The 17,559-nt window shown below is 33.6% G+C and overlaps 1 long non-coding RNA gene across 1 annotated transcript; it reads right to left on the bottom strand.

Annotated features, from left to right (window-relative positions):
- Nucleotides 1-548: 548 nt before the first annotated feature.
- On the bottom strand, nt 549-2,568 carry LOC127119839 (uncharacterized). The gene is made up of 2 exons (XR_007802924.1): nt 2,453-2,568; nt 549-824 (listed from the first exon to the last, which is right to left on the bottom strand). It is a non-coding gene; the product is annotated as an uncharacterized LOC127119839 (long non-coding RNA).
- Nucleotides 2,569-17,559: the final 14,991 nt, after the last annotated feature.

Raw genomic sequence — 17,559 nt, 5'->3', positions numbered from 1 at the left:
TCAACTGTGACAGAATCAAAATAGTTACAAATAGAAGTTAGAAATCTTCATTAATCAATTGAATATTATCAACTCTATTTGTTAGAGAACAACTTCCATTGAGTCTCTGCACCTATCCTTTTTTGATTTTCACTTTCTGAACTTTTATTTATTATTTGGCTTAGGATTGCCCATTTTGAATTCCAGGGTTTCTCTTAATTTGAAAGTTTTCACTTGGTAAGTTTCCATACCAAGGCTTAATCCATTTAAGTTCGTAGTGTCTACCAATTTTGTCATATCCCCTGTTTTTTCTGAGATTGATATCATATCACATTAGAATGTTTTTTTATTTGTTTGTATTATGAGGATTATGAAAATTATATGCCGGAAGTACTGTTGAATTTATTCGAAACCTACTCCCATTTTGGGTTAGGAAAAATTTCCTTCTATTTATTTTTTCTTGATTGATTTTATTTCATCTATATTAGATACCCATAATTTCATTGAATCAGAAATGATTCTACTATCTTTGTATTCACAATTCAATATACAAAGCTATATACTACATATATTGTAATAACCCGTATAATATATATCTAGAATAATATCATACAAGTGTTATTAATTGGTACTAACACAACATAAGTGCATAATGACATCATCATATACGCGTGTCCAACTAAAAACATCAATAGGGCATGCTATACAATAATGCCTAAAAATAAAATCTAAGAAATATGTACAATGTCTTCATTATACACAACTCCACAACGGAAGATCAGAATAACTGAATTCCTTGAAACATCAGTAGATAGCTTCTCTGGAATCCAACCTGCAAGGAATACCTGAAAAATAACAACAATAATGGGATGAGATAATAATCTCAGTGAGTTCTCTTATCTTATGGGTACACTCGACTCTACAGGGTTTCTACTCTATTCTAACTAAAGTATTCACCTTTCGTTACTGGTGCATCACTCGCACCTTGTAACTAGGACTTGAGTAACTAATGGATAATCGCAATGTATGAAAACATGTCATTTGAGTTCGCATAACTCAACAAATCACTATTCGGATTGACGAAACATCAATCCCTGAGTGGACCTACGTCTAGGGCAAGCCCAGTTCATGCATGCTTGTATGATTCGACTTTCGCAGTGGATATCGGATCCTCTATGAGTCTCAAGCTCAATCCAAGCGATCGTCCCCCGTATGGGCCTCTAACCCACTTAGGGTATCTTTCACCGTATGTGCCTCTAACCCACTTTGGTGTCCACCTACCCCCCCATGTCCGCCATGGTTGAGGCTCAAACCCAATTGAGACACAGATCATTGGTGTCACATCCTATTGCTTACTCATCTAAGCATATCAAATAGGGATGTACATCGTCAAGGGTAAAACATTCGGAATACGTGATTAATTCCATAAAACATAACTAGATTATCTTTCTAAGTTATTAATCAAGTTATTCTCCTAGGTTTCCTCACTCATCTTTATAAGGTTTTTAATCATGTTATTTCACAATCAAACATCCAATCAATTCATGGCACGCACATTATCATAGCAAATATCATACATGAAACGTACATAGTGGCATAACATGTCATAGTAAACCCTTGGCATATCCGACTCACGACATACTCATAAGTATCTTAGGTTATTCAAGTCGTCATACACAAACAAGTCAAACATAATCAAACATACAATCATTACTACACTCTACCAAGCATTATTGGTTAGTTCATGGTCTCTCATCACCATGCAACATCTCATTAGATTAGCTTTCCAAAGCTTCAAGTCTCATATCAATCAGATTCACGGTTCTTGAGTTATGGTGGAAACAAAAATCACATATTTTAACCTAACTAATATTCTAGGTTAAATCCATCCAATCTCATATAAATCGAACGATTAATATCAAATTATTCCATACACATCATGGTACAAGTCATAATACATCTAATGTGGTTTAGAAACATGAAATAAGTGGTTTTAGGCAAAACAAGGTTGAACCAATCGATTGAGCTGGGAGTCAATTGATTGCATGAAGTTTCTGTAAATTATTTTTCACAAAATTGCCAAGACCAATCGATTGAGCACTGTAGCCAATCGATTGACATTAGTGAAATTTCGGCTTTTTCTTCACAGAATCGTGAACCAATCAATTGGTTATGCAACCTTTCTGCAACCAATCGATTGACACCTGCATGATCTTCAAAAATACCCCTTATAAACTCTCTTTTCCAATTTCAACCACTCATATCCATACCAAAATATATATCATTATGAATCCATGCTAAAACACATAACAATCATGCAATCAAGACAATAATCACACCAATTAACATAATATCAAGAACAACATGAAGCAACATCAACATGTTATTATCAACAACCACAATATCATAACAACCTAGTTTCCCTTCATGAAATTATTCCCCTCCCCAAGGCTAAATCTATCTAAGAACTCACCTCATGATTGGTGAAGATGGTGAGAAGAAGATGAGATGATGTTGGTGAAGATGATGACCCTTCATTGTTGTTTCTTCTTTTCCTCCCAAGCTCTTCTCTCCCTCTTTCTTTCTTTCTCTTCTCTTCTTCTTTCTTTCTGATATCTCTATCTCTCCTACCTATTCTTCCTTTCTATCTTCATTCTTATCCACTTCTTATTTCTTTTCAATCACCACCACACAATATACATACATAATATATAATTATAATATATAATATCAAGTAGTAATAAAAATATCTCAATTGATATCTTATCTTCCAGTATCCATTGACCAATTATTAATGTTACAAAAAATGTCCTCTCTTGTATTTATTAATATTTGTTTGTCTCTTTTATTAATAATTAATCTCTGCGGAGTTCATTAGTTACTCTATTGGTCCTCACTAACAATATTTAGAGCATTTTCCCCTTCTATTCTTTTTTGATAGAATTTAGAATACTCTAAAGTTGAATTCTTTTTTTCCTTCAAGCAGTCACATACAGACCTTATAATAACAAAACAAAAATTGTAAAAATCTATTTATTAATTTATAATTCTACATTTATTTAGAAATTCAATAGAAAGATCTAATTTTTAATTACTTATCCAATCAAATTTCTTTGGATAATCCATCCATTTTTTTAGGATTGGAATGAATATGTATAAATCAATATGGATATATTATATGTATAAAAAAATACATTCTACATAGTTCATCTTAATGCATAATCATTTTTGAAAATAAATAACTGTAATCTAATTAATCATTATTTAATTTTAATTTATATAGATATATATATATTATATATATATATATATATATATATAATATATATATATATTATATATATATATATATATATATATATAATATATAATATTGAATATATCTTAATATTTAAGATAATATTCTCTCTCTCTCTCTCTCTTCTCTCTCTCTCTCTCTCTCTCTCCTCTCTCTCTCTCTCTCCTCTCTCTCTCTCTCTCTCTCTCTCTTCTCTCTCTCTCTCTCTCTCTCTCTCTCTCTCTCTCTCTCTCTCTCTCTCTCGTCTCTCTCTCTCTCTCTCTCTCTCTCCTCTCTCTCTCTGCTCTCTCTTCTCTCTCTCTCTCTCCTCTCTCTCTCTCTCTCTCTCTCTCTCTCTCTCTCTATATATATAATATATATATATATATATATATATATATATATATAATATATATATATATATATATATATATATATATATATATATATATATATATATATGAAATATAAGGTATTCTAGAACATTAAAGAATATATACATAGAAATAATTTTTCTATGTAATTCTACTTTTAATAATTAAAATTATATAAATAAATTAAAATAATAAGGATTAGGATACATACTATAATAAATATGAATTATTATTAATAGAAATAGATAAATATTATAAATAATAAAAATTTCAAGAATCGGAAATATTCAAAAATGGGATTAGAAATTAAAAAAAGAGAGAACTTTACTGTATGAATGAAAAATCTTGTTTATCAAATTATTTTGTATGTATCAAAAAATATTAGATAAATGGGATATTAAATAGTATTCTAATTAAAATAATTTTTATTCGTATTTTAAAATGATTCAGATTTTTATCATATGTTATATACTGAAATATCAAATAAATATAGGATATTCTATTTTTTTATGTTTGTTTTTATTGCATTATGTTATGAAATGATAATTGTGTTATAAAGAGATAACATTAAATAGTTAATAAGTAGGATCCCAGCAGTGTAAGAAAGAATTCTGATAAATGCAGCATTTGTGTTGTTCTGAGAGCCCCTTTAGTTTAGAGATTAGAGCATCACATTTGTAATGTGATGGTCATCGATTTAATTCCGGTAGTCAACTTTTTTCTCTATTTTTTCTTCTTTTTCACATAAGGGATAATATCTTTTTATTTTAGGAAGATAATAGGGAATTTCTTTTCTGTAGAACAAAGAAATAAAATGATCGCTTTTTATTTATTTATATAGAAATATAATAGAATTCAATTTAGATATTGATAGAATCTTTTCAGTTTTTCTTTGTACTACACTATTTGTAGTGTAGATTTCACTTCATTTATAATATTTGTCATTTAGTTTAGTTTTAATTTTTTATTATAATATTTTTCATTTTAAAAAGGAGTGTTTATGTTACGTTATAGAGGGCCTCGTTCCAAAGAAAATTGGTGTTTGGGGACTTTACTAGGACTAACCAGAAAAGAGCTTCGGGTTGGAAGCGAACAATCCCGCTCCAATAAAAAATCTCAATATCGTATTCGTTTAGAAGAAAAACAAAAATTGTGTTTTCAGTATGGTCTTACAGAACGATAATTGCTTAAATACGTTCGTATCGCTGAAAAAGCGAAAGGGTCATTGGGTGAAGTTTTGAATAGTGAGGCTTTGAACCACTAAGCCATCTCTCCTACATAATGATTATGTCCTAAATCGAGTGAATAGTGAGGTGATGCATTTATATCTCATTTGTGTAGGTGCATACAATCAATAGAAACTAAAAAAATAGAATATTTTTTTTCAAAAAAAAATCTACTTCAAGGCTTAACGTAAAATAAAGTAATTTGATTAATAAATCCATTTTTACGTTATTTCATACTCTATTGTACAATTCCTTTGTTTGAGAATTTTTTTTATCACGCCATAAAAATGAAATTATAGAATGGATACCTATGACTAGATCTAAGATAAATGGAATGTTTATTGATAAAACCTTTACCATTATAGTCAATATCTTATTACGAATAATTCTAAGAACTTCCGGAGAAAAATAGGCATTCACTTATTACAGAGATGATGCGATTTGATTTTTTAACCGACTTAAGAGATAAACAAAAAAATTGGAAAAAAAAAACTACCTTTGCTGAAGGTGAAGTTTAGAAATAAAAAAAATGATTAATCCCTTCTGTCGTGTATTCCCGATTAATGCAACTTCAATATGCTTCAATTTTAGGTTTATAGTATTAAGCGAAAGATTATATATATATATATATATATATATATTATATATATATATATTATATATATAATATATATATATATATATATATATATATATATATATATATATATATATATATATATATATATATATATATATATATATATATATATATATATATAGATGTTTTTGATTGACTGCATTTTGTGTTAAAACAGTTACTGTACTTAGATGTCTTGACTGATGTCATGACATGCTTAAGTAGTATGCTGCAGGATTAGCTAATACAGGATTTACTGAATGTCAAACTGGATGTTATGACATTCATCCCTGACAGGCCAGTTAGTTTTTCTGTTATTTATCTCAGGCTGATTTTCAGGAAACTAACAGCAAGATGATTTTCTGTTCTGTTATGACAGTCATTCAATACAGGACTTACTGAATGTCAAACTGGATGTTATGACATTCATCCATGACAGCAGATACTGAACTATAGAATAGTTGGTTTTTCTGTTATAGCTCAGTATTGAGTTCAGTCTGTTTTTCAGGAGAGTAACAGACCTGGCATAAGGCCTACTGTCTGAATGTCAAACAAAATGTTATGACATTCATCATTGACATCATATACTGAATAATAGGCAGGTTGGTTTTTCTGCTACAGTTCAGTATTTATTTCAGTCTATTTTTTCAGGAGAATAACAGACCTGGCATATGGCCCATTGTCTAAATGTCAAACTGGATGTTATGACATTTATCTCTGACAGCTGATACTGAAGTATAAACTGGTTGGTCTTGTACAGTTCAACATTTAGTACAGTCTGTTTTCAGAAAAATAACAGACCTAGCATATGGTCTATGTTCTGGACATCAAACTGAATGTTACGACATTCATTCTTGACAGCATATGCTAAAGTGTAGGATGGTTAGTTTTTCTGTTTCAGTATTTTTCTCAGGCTATTTTTCAAGAATCCAACAGCTGAGCTAAAATCCAGGAAACTAACAACTGAGCTACATTTAATGAACCTAACAAATAGCCTATTTGTTAGCACCCTAATATGTGGAAATTAGGTTAACTTGCTTAACCTTAATTTTAGGAAATACAAGTACAAGGCCCAAATCCAGTTGGGTTTTAGGTTATAAATAGCAGATTGTAACCTAGGTTTCATAAGCCTCAAAGAATGTAAAATTAGGGGTGTGTGTGAGGTAAACCTCCCAATCTGTAGGAAGGTTACCATGTGTTTCTCAGTGCTCGAAGGCATGAGATTATTTGTAACTCAAAGCCTGTAGGTAAGAGTTTGTTATGGTCTTGAACGAAGCTGTGAAGCAAGTTCAAGTTGTTTAGCATTACATTGTATTTGTAGTGATAGGAATGGAAACTGGAGGTTTCTATCTAGGAGTTCCTAGGTATAGATTGCATTGGGTAGGGATTAAGTGAAGAGTTGTAAACGGGGGAGTTTAACTCTGAATTAATACTGCTGATAGTGGATCTTCTTCCTGGCTTGGTATGCCCCCATAGTAGGTGATGTTGCACCGAACTGGGTTAACAATTACTTGTGTTTTTACCTTCTGCACGTTATAATTCTGTCTGTTATAAAATAAGGTGAAACTGTAATGCTGTAACAGGTGATGTTCAAATCAATGTTGAGACATCATGCTGATAATTGTGCAGGCTCAACAGAAGTAAGTGATATGTTTGATCTCTGTTGTGTCTTTGTACCAGATGGACAGAACTGGGTGTTCTTCCATACTATGGTGATATAGTAGCAGATGTCGTGACATCTGTGAATGTGTGCATGTCAGTACTGGGTTTTAATTTGTATAAATGTCTTGCTGTATTAGTAACAATGTTGGATCAAATGTCATGACTTGGAGTAGAACATCTGAACTCTGACTACACCAGAATTTCAATTGGTATCAGAGTTGGCATCCTGTTCTGTTTCTGGATGAGATCCATGGGTGATACTTTCTGGTATATTGCAAGAAGTTATGTTAGTACTGATGTTGGAACCTGTGGAAGGTTCTGTGATTTCCCTGAATGGTCCCTTGAAGTAGGTTGATGGATTATTCATGACAGGAACTGTGTGTACCTGTCTCTAGAGGTTGGCAATTGGCCTTTGTGTGGGACAGCTGTGCTAGTATTGAATCATATTCAAACTTGGTATGTTCTTGGAGGCTGATCTGGTGAAGTGTGTCTTCATAGGTTGAGTTGTATTATGATTTCCGCTGCATAATACCTGGCAAAACTCAAACTCTGATGTAGTTTCCCCTCATGTGGATGAAAGGCTGCTGTATTCAAGATTTCATCATAACCTATTGAAGATGTCAAAGATACTTGAGTCTCCTCAAGTCCACTCATCATGACGTTCTCACTTCAGGATGGTAAGAATCACCTGATCACTGATTCTTTTACTCTCTTGGGTAGTATATATGAAGACCTTGAAGATTTTCAAGGAGGGTTTGTTCCAAGGAGGTGGAACTAATGTTCTATGTGATGTTACAACATGTTGTTCAACAAGTATGCAGCTACTGGTTGAAGAGCATATGTTTTTAGGTGTCAAACAAAGGGATATTTTTGTTTGGAACCTACTCCTGACCTGGAAGAGGAGACATCTGTGTGTGCTAAGTTGACAAGGGTAGGGTCAACTGTGTGTGTGCTCAAGAAGGTCACTTTTAGATGTCTGATCTCTAGAAGTGGAGCTGGTTGAGATGTGACATTGTGAAATTTCCTGCTGGTTGTCTTATTCCTGTAGATTGATCAGGGTTGGATAGTTGTTCCCTGAAGTACTATGTTGTGTTGGAAGACATGTCCCCTGGATGTTAGAAGTCAATAATGGGATAACCTGATTGCTATTTCATTTAAGAGGATTGTGACCATGAATCTTGTTATTCAAACACCACGCTCAGAAGTGGCAGTTCTTTCAAGGAGTGAGAATATGAAGATTCAGAGGTTGGTTGAGGTAGTATGCTCTGGCAATGCGTATCTACTATTGACTGATGTTTTTTTTAGTGCTTATGGTCAGCTGGAGTCTGATTGGTGTGATTGGAGTATGTATAGGTATAACTCATAGAGTTAGTTGCCACTGGTAGGGATGGTGTATGTCATGTTGAGACACTTGTGTACAATGCATGGATATTGGTGTGGAGTTTCCATGATTGTTAATTTGAGGGGGAGTTTTGGTTAACCTCCTCACGTTTGGTCAGCCTAGGGTCTGGGTGGTTGTTGACCTGTGTCACATGGGTTCTGGTTGTTGTGTGACACATTTGCAAGGAAGGATTCATCTCTCTCATTCCTAAGGGTGAATCTAATCTGGAAAGATTCTCAAAACTGTTGAGGTGCTCGCAAGCAGAAGATGTTGACACAAGAAGAGTATTTTCAAAGTATTCTTATGGTGGAAGTATCTGAAAGGATAATTGGGAAAGGATTTAAGATCAATGTCTACTTGGGCCAAGTACAAGTATTTAATTGATTATCCTTGGAGCTCAAGATAACTGATGTTCTTAAAGATGTTGGAACATCTCTTCTTCAAGACCCTGTGCAGAATCACAGGAAGGATAGTACATTGGTTTATGATCTATCTCTTTGGTGGCAGCAAAAGCATATGATCTCTGAAAAGGTTTCCTGGCAAGAAACATGTTCAGCCTTGGTGTGTACAAGAAGAAGAAGACATCATAGTCTTGATAGTGGTTACTTGGATCAGTTTATTTCTGATCTAGGTAAGGAAGTGCATTGGCTAATGCACACTGTGGAGTTAAGAACAAGTGGCAGCATTCTTGACATCATGGAAACAACCTTGCTTTAGGAAGTGGAATCCTTGGTATAGCTGAAGGGTTAGTTTCTAATTGGTCCTTCTGAAGACTCATGCATCAGAGTGTCTGATGTCTTTGGAGAAGAAGCAGGGATTCATCAAGGTGTGAGCTTAGATGACTTAACTGCAAACCTGCAGGATGGAGGTTGTTTACTCAAACTTGGTTCCACAATTAAGTCTATAAGAGCGTTGAACTCTTGTTCTGTGTAGGGAGGAAGTTCTTTCAAGTGGCAGAAGAAGGAGCTGAATTCAACAGCTAGATGTTAAAACACAATGTTGTGACATTTGGTTCAACATCAGAATCTTAGTTGGTGAAGTGGCACATCAACTTAAGATAGAAGGGTCTATAGAGTTGTAGATTGGGTACTTCAAAAAGATCGTTCTCATTGCAGTTCTTTGGAGTTGCTGGATGGAGAAGATGTTACATGTTCATGTCTTAGAGAATCTAAGTTTTGTTTAACATGTAGCTTAAAGTTCAAGTCTCACTTGGAAGGTCAGAATATCTTTGGGAGAAGTCTGATAAACATGGAGAGGTCAATAAGTGACATTTGACTTTTTCATATGAGGATTCATGAAGGAGGTAATCAACTAGTGGCATTTGGTCCATCTCATAAGTGAGTTCGAAGAATCAAGATAATCAACATATGGTAGCTGATTATTCTTGAGGAAAGTCTGAGACAAATTACTTTTGAGCAGAAAAGTAGTAAGTTGAAGACAAAGGGAGGTGTTTTCTATTCATCTCTTGGAGCTTGTGGTAGGAGTTCTGAGCTATCTATGGAAGATTATCTCTTGTAATGGGATGAGAATGTATATGTCCCAATTTATGTTTGGGTTCTTTTGGATCAAGCTGGTGACTTAGTGATATCTGAAGATTATCAGATGGTGTTCTTTGTTATGTTGTGAAGGATGTCCTAACTAATGTTAGAACATTTTGTGAAGTGGTTTTCTGTTATGGTTAGAAGAGAGATTGACACAGAGTGTGGATGTGTTCAGCCAAGAGGGTTGAACAGAGGGTGTGCTCTTGAAGACATGAAGATGCGTCTTATGTTTTCCATTCATCAAGTGGTCTGGGTTCTCTTTGAATCAGGAAGTAGGTGAAGGTCCAACTTTGGGGTGTTGGATATGTTCATGTGTGATCTCCAAGTTTCAAGAGGAGAGTTGGTTGTTCATGACAGGGGGAGTTCTGTCTTTGTGCTGCAAGTAATCATCAAGCTTGTGGTCTATGTGTTCTCAGATAACAAGGTATGGCACCCTGTTAGTTATTGGGATGATGTGGTGTGTGTCAAGGCTGAGTGAGCAGAAGAATGTCTGACCGGATGTCATGACATTGCCTTGGACAATATTGTTATTTCCTTCTGAAACTTACAGTCATAAGGAAATATGGATGTGGTGTGTCTCATTATGATATATTAGAATGAGCCTGTGTGTTACAGTTGTGTGGTACAGGGGGAGTAACCATCTACTGTTGTTTGTGATTTTGATTGTAGTGGTGCTAGATGTCAAGCTACCACTGGAGGTAAGAAAGTGGTTTTAGGAAATGGTGATAGGGAGAATACATGAAGAATGCAGACAAAAGTCGTGTTGAATGTTAAGACATCGCTTGCAACGTGTCTGATAGCATATATGGAATAGTCTACATGCATTGGAACTGTTGTTTCTGAAAAGAAACAGTCAAGGGCTATTCAAAGATAGTTTGGGATATTGTTGGTGATTCTCTGACAGATTCTCAGCAAATATTTATGGATATTGACCAAGTATTTACTCCTACCGTTAATTCCTAAGCACGGTCTGGCCTATTTAAAGGATGTACCAGCACTCCTCTTCTCACAAGAGCGACATTCCATTCCCTCTAAACCATGGGGTTTGTTAAGATTTGGGCATACTACGCCTGGATCTGGTTTGTGAAGGTTTCATTTATAAATGTTTAGCTAAAAAGGGGGAGAGAAACATTGTCCTGAGGATGTACCAGAAGCAAGCAGAAGTTGGTTTCAGGCACAAAAGTCACTAAAACCATACTGGGTATATTACTTGTAATTTTGTCTGTTTTAGTCTGTAATATTAAGTTGCTTTGGCAACATTTTTGATAAAAAGGGGGAGTAACACCTGTACCCCAGGACAACAGATTTATGTGAAGATGAAGGTCCTCTAAAACAAGAGGTTATGCTGCTGTTTGCTATCTTCTATGTGTTGCTGCTGTGTGAAGTTTATCTTCTGTGTGTGATTAGTGTATTAGCTAACTTGATTCTCTGCTTGGATGTGTGCTTTTCGCTGCTGTGAACTCTGTTGTGATGCCAAGTTATTTTAGCCAAAAAATTGCCAAAGGGGGAGTTTGTAGATGTTTTTGATTGGCTGCATTTTGTGTTAAAACAATTACTGTACTTAGATGTCTTGACTGATGTCATGACATGCTTAAGTAGTATGCTGCAGGATTAGCTAATACAGGATTTACTGAATGTCAAACTGGATGTTATGACATTCATCCCTGACAGGCCAGTTAGTTTTTCTGTTATTTATCTCAGGCTGATTTTCAGGAAACTAACAGCAGGCTGATTTTCTGTTCTGTTATGACAGTCATTCAATACAGGACTTACTGAATGTCAAACTGGATGTTATGACATTCATCCATGACAGCAGATACTGAACTATAGAATAGTTGGTTTTTCTGTTATAGCTCAGTATTGAGTTCAGTCTGTTTTTCAGGAGAGTAACAGACCTGGCATAAGGCCTACTGTCTGAATGTCAAACAAAATGTTATGACATTCATCATTGACAGCATATACTGAATAATAGGCAGGTTGGTTTTTCTGCTACAGTTCAGTATTTATTTCAGTCTGTTTTTCAGGAGAATAACAAACCTGGCATATGGCCCATTGTCTATATGTCAAACTGGATGTTATGACATTTATCTCTGACAGCTGATACTGAAGTATAAACTGGTTGGTCTTGTACAGTTCAGCATTTAGTACAATCTGTTTTCAGAAAAATAACAGACCTAGCATATGGTCTATGTTCTGGACGTCAAACTGAATGTTATGACATTCATTCCTGACAGCATATGCTAAAGTGTAGGATGGTTAGTTTTTCTGTTTCAGTATTTTTCTCAGGCTATTTTTCAGGAATCTAACAGCTGAGCTAAAATCCAGGAAACTAACAACTGAGCTACATTTAATGAACCTAACAAATAGCTTATTTGTTAGCACCCTAATATGTGGAAATTAGGTTAACTTGCTTAACCTTAATTTTAGGAAATACAAGTACAAGGCCCAAATCCAGTTGGGTTTTTAGGTTATAAATAGCAGATTGTAACCTAGGTTTCATAAGCCTCAAAGAATGTAAAATTAGGGGTGTGTGTGAGGTAAACCTCCCAATCTGTGGGAAGGTTACCATGTGTTTCTCAGTGCTCGAAGGCATGAGATTATTTGTAACTCAAAGCCTGTAGGTAAGAGTTTGTTATGGTCTTGAACGAAGCTGTGAAGCAAGTTCAAGTTGTTTAGCATTACACTGTATTTGTAGTGATAGGAATGGAAACTGGAGGTTTCTATCTAGGAGTTCCTAGGTATAGATTGCATTGGGTAGGGATTAAGTGAAGAGTTGTAAACGGGGGAGTTTAACTCTGAATTAATACTGCTGATAGTGGATCTTCTTCCTGGCTTGGTATGCCCCCAGAGTAGGTGATGTTGCACCGAACTGGGTTAACAATTACTTGTGTTTTTACCTTTTGCACGTTATAATTCTATCTGTTATAAAATAAGGTGAAACTGTAATGCTGTAACAGGTGATGTTCAAATCAATGTTGAGACATCATGCTGATAACTGTGCAGGCTCAACAGAAGTAAGTGATATGTTTGATCTCTGCTGTGTCTTTGTACCAGATGGACAGAACTGGGTGTTCTTCCATACTATGGTGATATAGTAGCAGATGTCGTGACATCTGTGAATGTGTGAATATCAGTACTGGGTTTTAATTTATATAAATGTCTTGCTGTATTAGTAATAATGTTGGATCAGATGTCATGACTTGGAGTAGAACATCTGAACTATGACTACACCAGAATTTCAATATATATACCTATGTATGGGGTTAGGTGAATCCTACTCCACTAGTACCAATAGGCAGCATGGGGGAAGAAGCATTACGTTAGGGAATCAACAACAAGAGAAAATTTTGTAAAAAAATCCTTCCTTTCTTATCAGGATCGAGACTAACTATAATGGTTGGGACAATAAATATCCATCTCGTTTGTATTTTGGATATCCATATAACCATCGAAGACTGTTGAAGTGACTAATTCCTGGTAATTAAGTGGCGTTGAGGACAAATAAATTGTTGAAGTTACTATTTATCCAGTAATAACTTGCTAAATGTTAATAAAAAATCCTTTATAAAAAGGTTGGCCAGAGATTTCGTGTAAAAACACTAGTCCCGCTCAGTTGATAATGAGAATATTATCATTTTTTTTATTTCATGGATGTTTATCATTATCCATATAAAGGATGAGCCGTATGAGATGACAATCTCACGTACGGTTTTGGAACGAAGATTCTTTGAACCGAGTGTCAAGCGTAATGGATGTCGGCTCAATCAGGAGGAAATTATGCGGAAGCTTTACATAATTATTATGAGACTATGTAACTGGAAGTTGATCTCTATGATCGAAGTTATATACTTTATAACATAGGCCTTATCCACACAAGTAACGAAGAACATACAAAAGCTTTGGAATAGTATTTTTGGGCACTTGAACGAAACCCTTTCTTACCTCAAGCTTTTAATAATATAGTCATGATCTATCATTACGTGAGACTATCTCCACTATAGAAAGAAAAAAGAATAAAAAAAACCTCTACTAATAGTAATAAATACTAGACAAAAAATAGAAATAGGCTTTCTACATAGATATCGTTCAAAACAACGATTTTTATGAGCGGTGGGAAAGAAAGAAACTTCGTAGAGGTAAAAATATGAAGAAATAGAATATATACGCCTAGATACTTTTTTCTATGGATAAAAGATCTAATTGATAGATGAAGCACCGTAAAGATCAATTAACAAGGTTTTTGGCCGATACATCAAGAACTGCTTGCTTATATGATGATAGATTAGAAATTAACTTATGTAATAAAGTTGATCCCCTAAAGTTTTGAGCAACAATGTAGTATCAGATGTTCAGAAAATTCGAATAAGAGCATTAATGCTAATGTCAATGCTTTATTCTTCATAAGGTAGGAGAAAAGATAAAACTAAAAACAAAGGATTAAATTGAATTATTAATCCAAAGTCAAGTTTGAAACTCATGTAATTAACCTTTTTTCTTGTTATTAACTCCATGGAAGATCAAAAGAATTGAATGTTGAGCCGTATGAGTCAGGAAACTCTCAAGTACGATTCTAAGGGAGAATTTTACTCACCTATTTCGACCGCGGAGAACAGGCCATTCGATAGGGAGATTATGAAATTGCAAAATCTTGGTTTGATCAAGATGCTGAATATTGGAAACAAGTTATAACCCTTACCCCTAGTAATATATTGAGGCACATAATTGGTTGAAGATCACATGACGTTTTGAATAAGAGCAATCTTTTTCTTTTTTTCTTTTTTTTCTTCAATTTTCTCACATTCATTTTTGTCTAATTCTATGTGAAGTGAAAGTTTTATCAAGATTCTTTTTTTTATTGCCAAATATATTTGTTAATGAACCAAAATTTATAAGGAGTTGGTCAATGATGCTCGAACATGTACTTGTTTTGAGTGCCTATTTATTTTCTATTGGTATCTATGGATTGATCACAAGTCGAAATATGGTTAGAGCCCTTATGTGTCTTGAACTTATACTAAATGCAGTTAGTATAAGTCTAGTAACTTTTTCTGACTTTTTTGATAATCGGGAATTAAAAAGAAATATTTTTTCAATTTTTGTTATAGTCATTGCAGCCGCCGAAGCGACTATTAGACTGGCTATTGTTTCTTTAATTGCTCGTAACAAAAAATGAACCCGTATCAATCAATCAAATTTGTTGAATAAATAACATTAATCATATCATAGTTAACAATAAAGTTGAATTTTAAATAGTGAAATATTAATCAATTTATTTGAGTATTTATTCGACACAACTTATGATCATATCATGTTTGGATTTCCTAAATCATAAGAAATCAAAGTATCCTGGTCCTCTTCTTTTCCCTCTTCTAAATTTATCTAGACACATTTTTTTTATTAACCGTTAACAATATTATCATAAATTATTGATTCATCTGGTATATAAATATACGATTCATTTATGAGTTTACTAGATCAATAATTTTCATTTTGAACATTAATAATTACTATAGATATAATGTCACATTCAGTAAAGATTTATGATACATGTATAGGATGTACTCAATGTGTTCGATCTTGTTCCATAAATGTATTAGAAACGATACCTTGGGATGGATATAAAGCTAAGCAAGTAGCTCCTGCCCAGGAACAAAGGACTGTGTTAGTTGTAAGAGGTGTGAGCCCGCTTGTTCGACAGATTTCTTAAGTGTTCGAGTTTATTTATGGCATGAAACAACTCGAAGTATGAGCCTAGCTTATTGATTCGTTTCAAACAACACCACACAAATACGTTTTTTACTAGCAAAAACTCATGCTCAAAGTAAAAAATATATATTTTTTCTATTTTTTTTAGCACGGGCTTTTTTGGCCCAAGTGTATCTTATTTTTATCACAAATCATTTTTCTTGGTTAACAATCGTTGTGGGGGGGGGGGGGGGGGGGGGGGGGGGGGAGAATCAACTCTACTAAGTTTACTACCAAGTTTATTTTGTACATTGCAAGAGCTTCTGCTTTTTTATTAATGGCAATTCTGGGTAACGGTTTATATGGCTCTAATAAACCAACATTTAATTTTGAAACATTAATTAATCGATCATATCACGTGGCATTAGGAATAATATTCTAGATGGCATTTCTTATTGTTTTTGCTGTTAAATCTCCGATTATACCCTTACATACATGGTTACCAGATACCCACAGAGAGGCACATTACAACACTTGTATGCTTTTAGCCGGAATATTCTTAAAACTGGGAGCATATGGGTTGGTTAGAACTAATATGTAATTGGTTTCCCACCTCATTCCATATTTTGCCCCTTGTTAATAATATTAGGTTCTATTCAATTAATCTATGTCGCTTCAACATCTTTTGGTCAACTTAATCTAACAAAAAGAATAACTTATTCTTCGATATCTCATATAGGTTTTCTAATTATAGAAATTGGTTATATAAGTGATACTCGTCTCAACTGGGCCACTTTACAAATCATATATAATGGATTTATTGGTGCTACACTTTTTTTCTTGGCAGGGACTAGTTATGATAGAGTGTGTCTTTTTTATCTTGACGAAATGGGCGGAATAACTATCACAATGCCAAAAATATTCACTATTTTCACTATCTTATCAATGGCTTCTCTTGCATTGTCTGGCATGAGCGATTTTGTTGTAGAATTGATAGTTTTTTTTTGGAATAATTAGTAGTCAAAAATATTTTTTCATGATGAAAATACTAATTACTTTTGTAACAACAATTGAAATGATATTAACTTCGATTTATTTATTATCGATCTCATGGCAAATGTTCTATGAATATAAGTTTTTGAATACACCAAACTCTTATTTTTTTATTCTAGGCCCAGAGAGTTATTTATTTTGATTTGTATCCTTATACACATAATAGGTATTGATATTTATCCATGTTTCACTTTCTCATTTTCGGTTGACAAGGTTGAAGTCATTCTATCTTATTTTGATGAATCCTTTTAAAAAAAACAGATTGTGAATAGTTTTTCTAGTTTCAGATTATTCATAATGTTCATGCATATTTACAATTAATTCAAAAGAGATCACAAGAGGAGAATCGAATGGAAAACATTATCACTACGCTATGAAGAATCAAAATAAAAACAATATGAGCAATATGAAGAATCAGAAGATAATTAAAAAAAATTATGATATAATTAATTCAAACACTTAGAATTAAATAATTCAAACACGTTTAGAATTAATTTAATTCAAATTAATTTAATAAGATATCTTCAAAAGAGATCAGGAGAGGAGTATGCAATGGACAACATTATCACTATGCTAGGAAGAATCAAAATAAAAACAACAGGAGCAATAAGAAGATTCAGATGAGAATTAAAAAAAAACGGATACAATTAATTCAAACACATTTTAAATTAAATAATTCAAATACATTTAGAATTAATTTAGTTCAAATTAATTTAATAAGAGATCTTCAAAAGAGATTACCAGAGGAGTATCCAATGGACA

This window comes from Lathyrus oleraceus, chromosome 2, assembly GCF_024323335.1.
Source record: "Lathyrus oleraceus cultivar Zhongwan6 chromosome 2, CAAS_Psat_ZW6_1.0, whole genome shotgun sequence".
NCBI lineage: Eukaryota > Viridiplantae > Streptophyta > Magnoliopsida > Fabales > Fabaceae > Lathyrus > Lathyrus oleraceus.
Note: the sequence above shows the minus strand (reverse complement) of the source record. Positions and strands in the feature narration are given on the sequence as shown.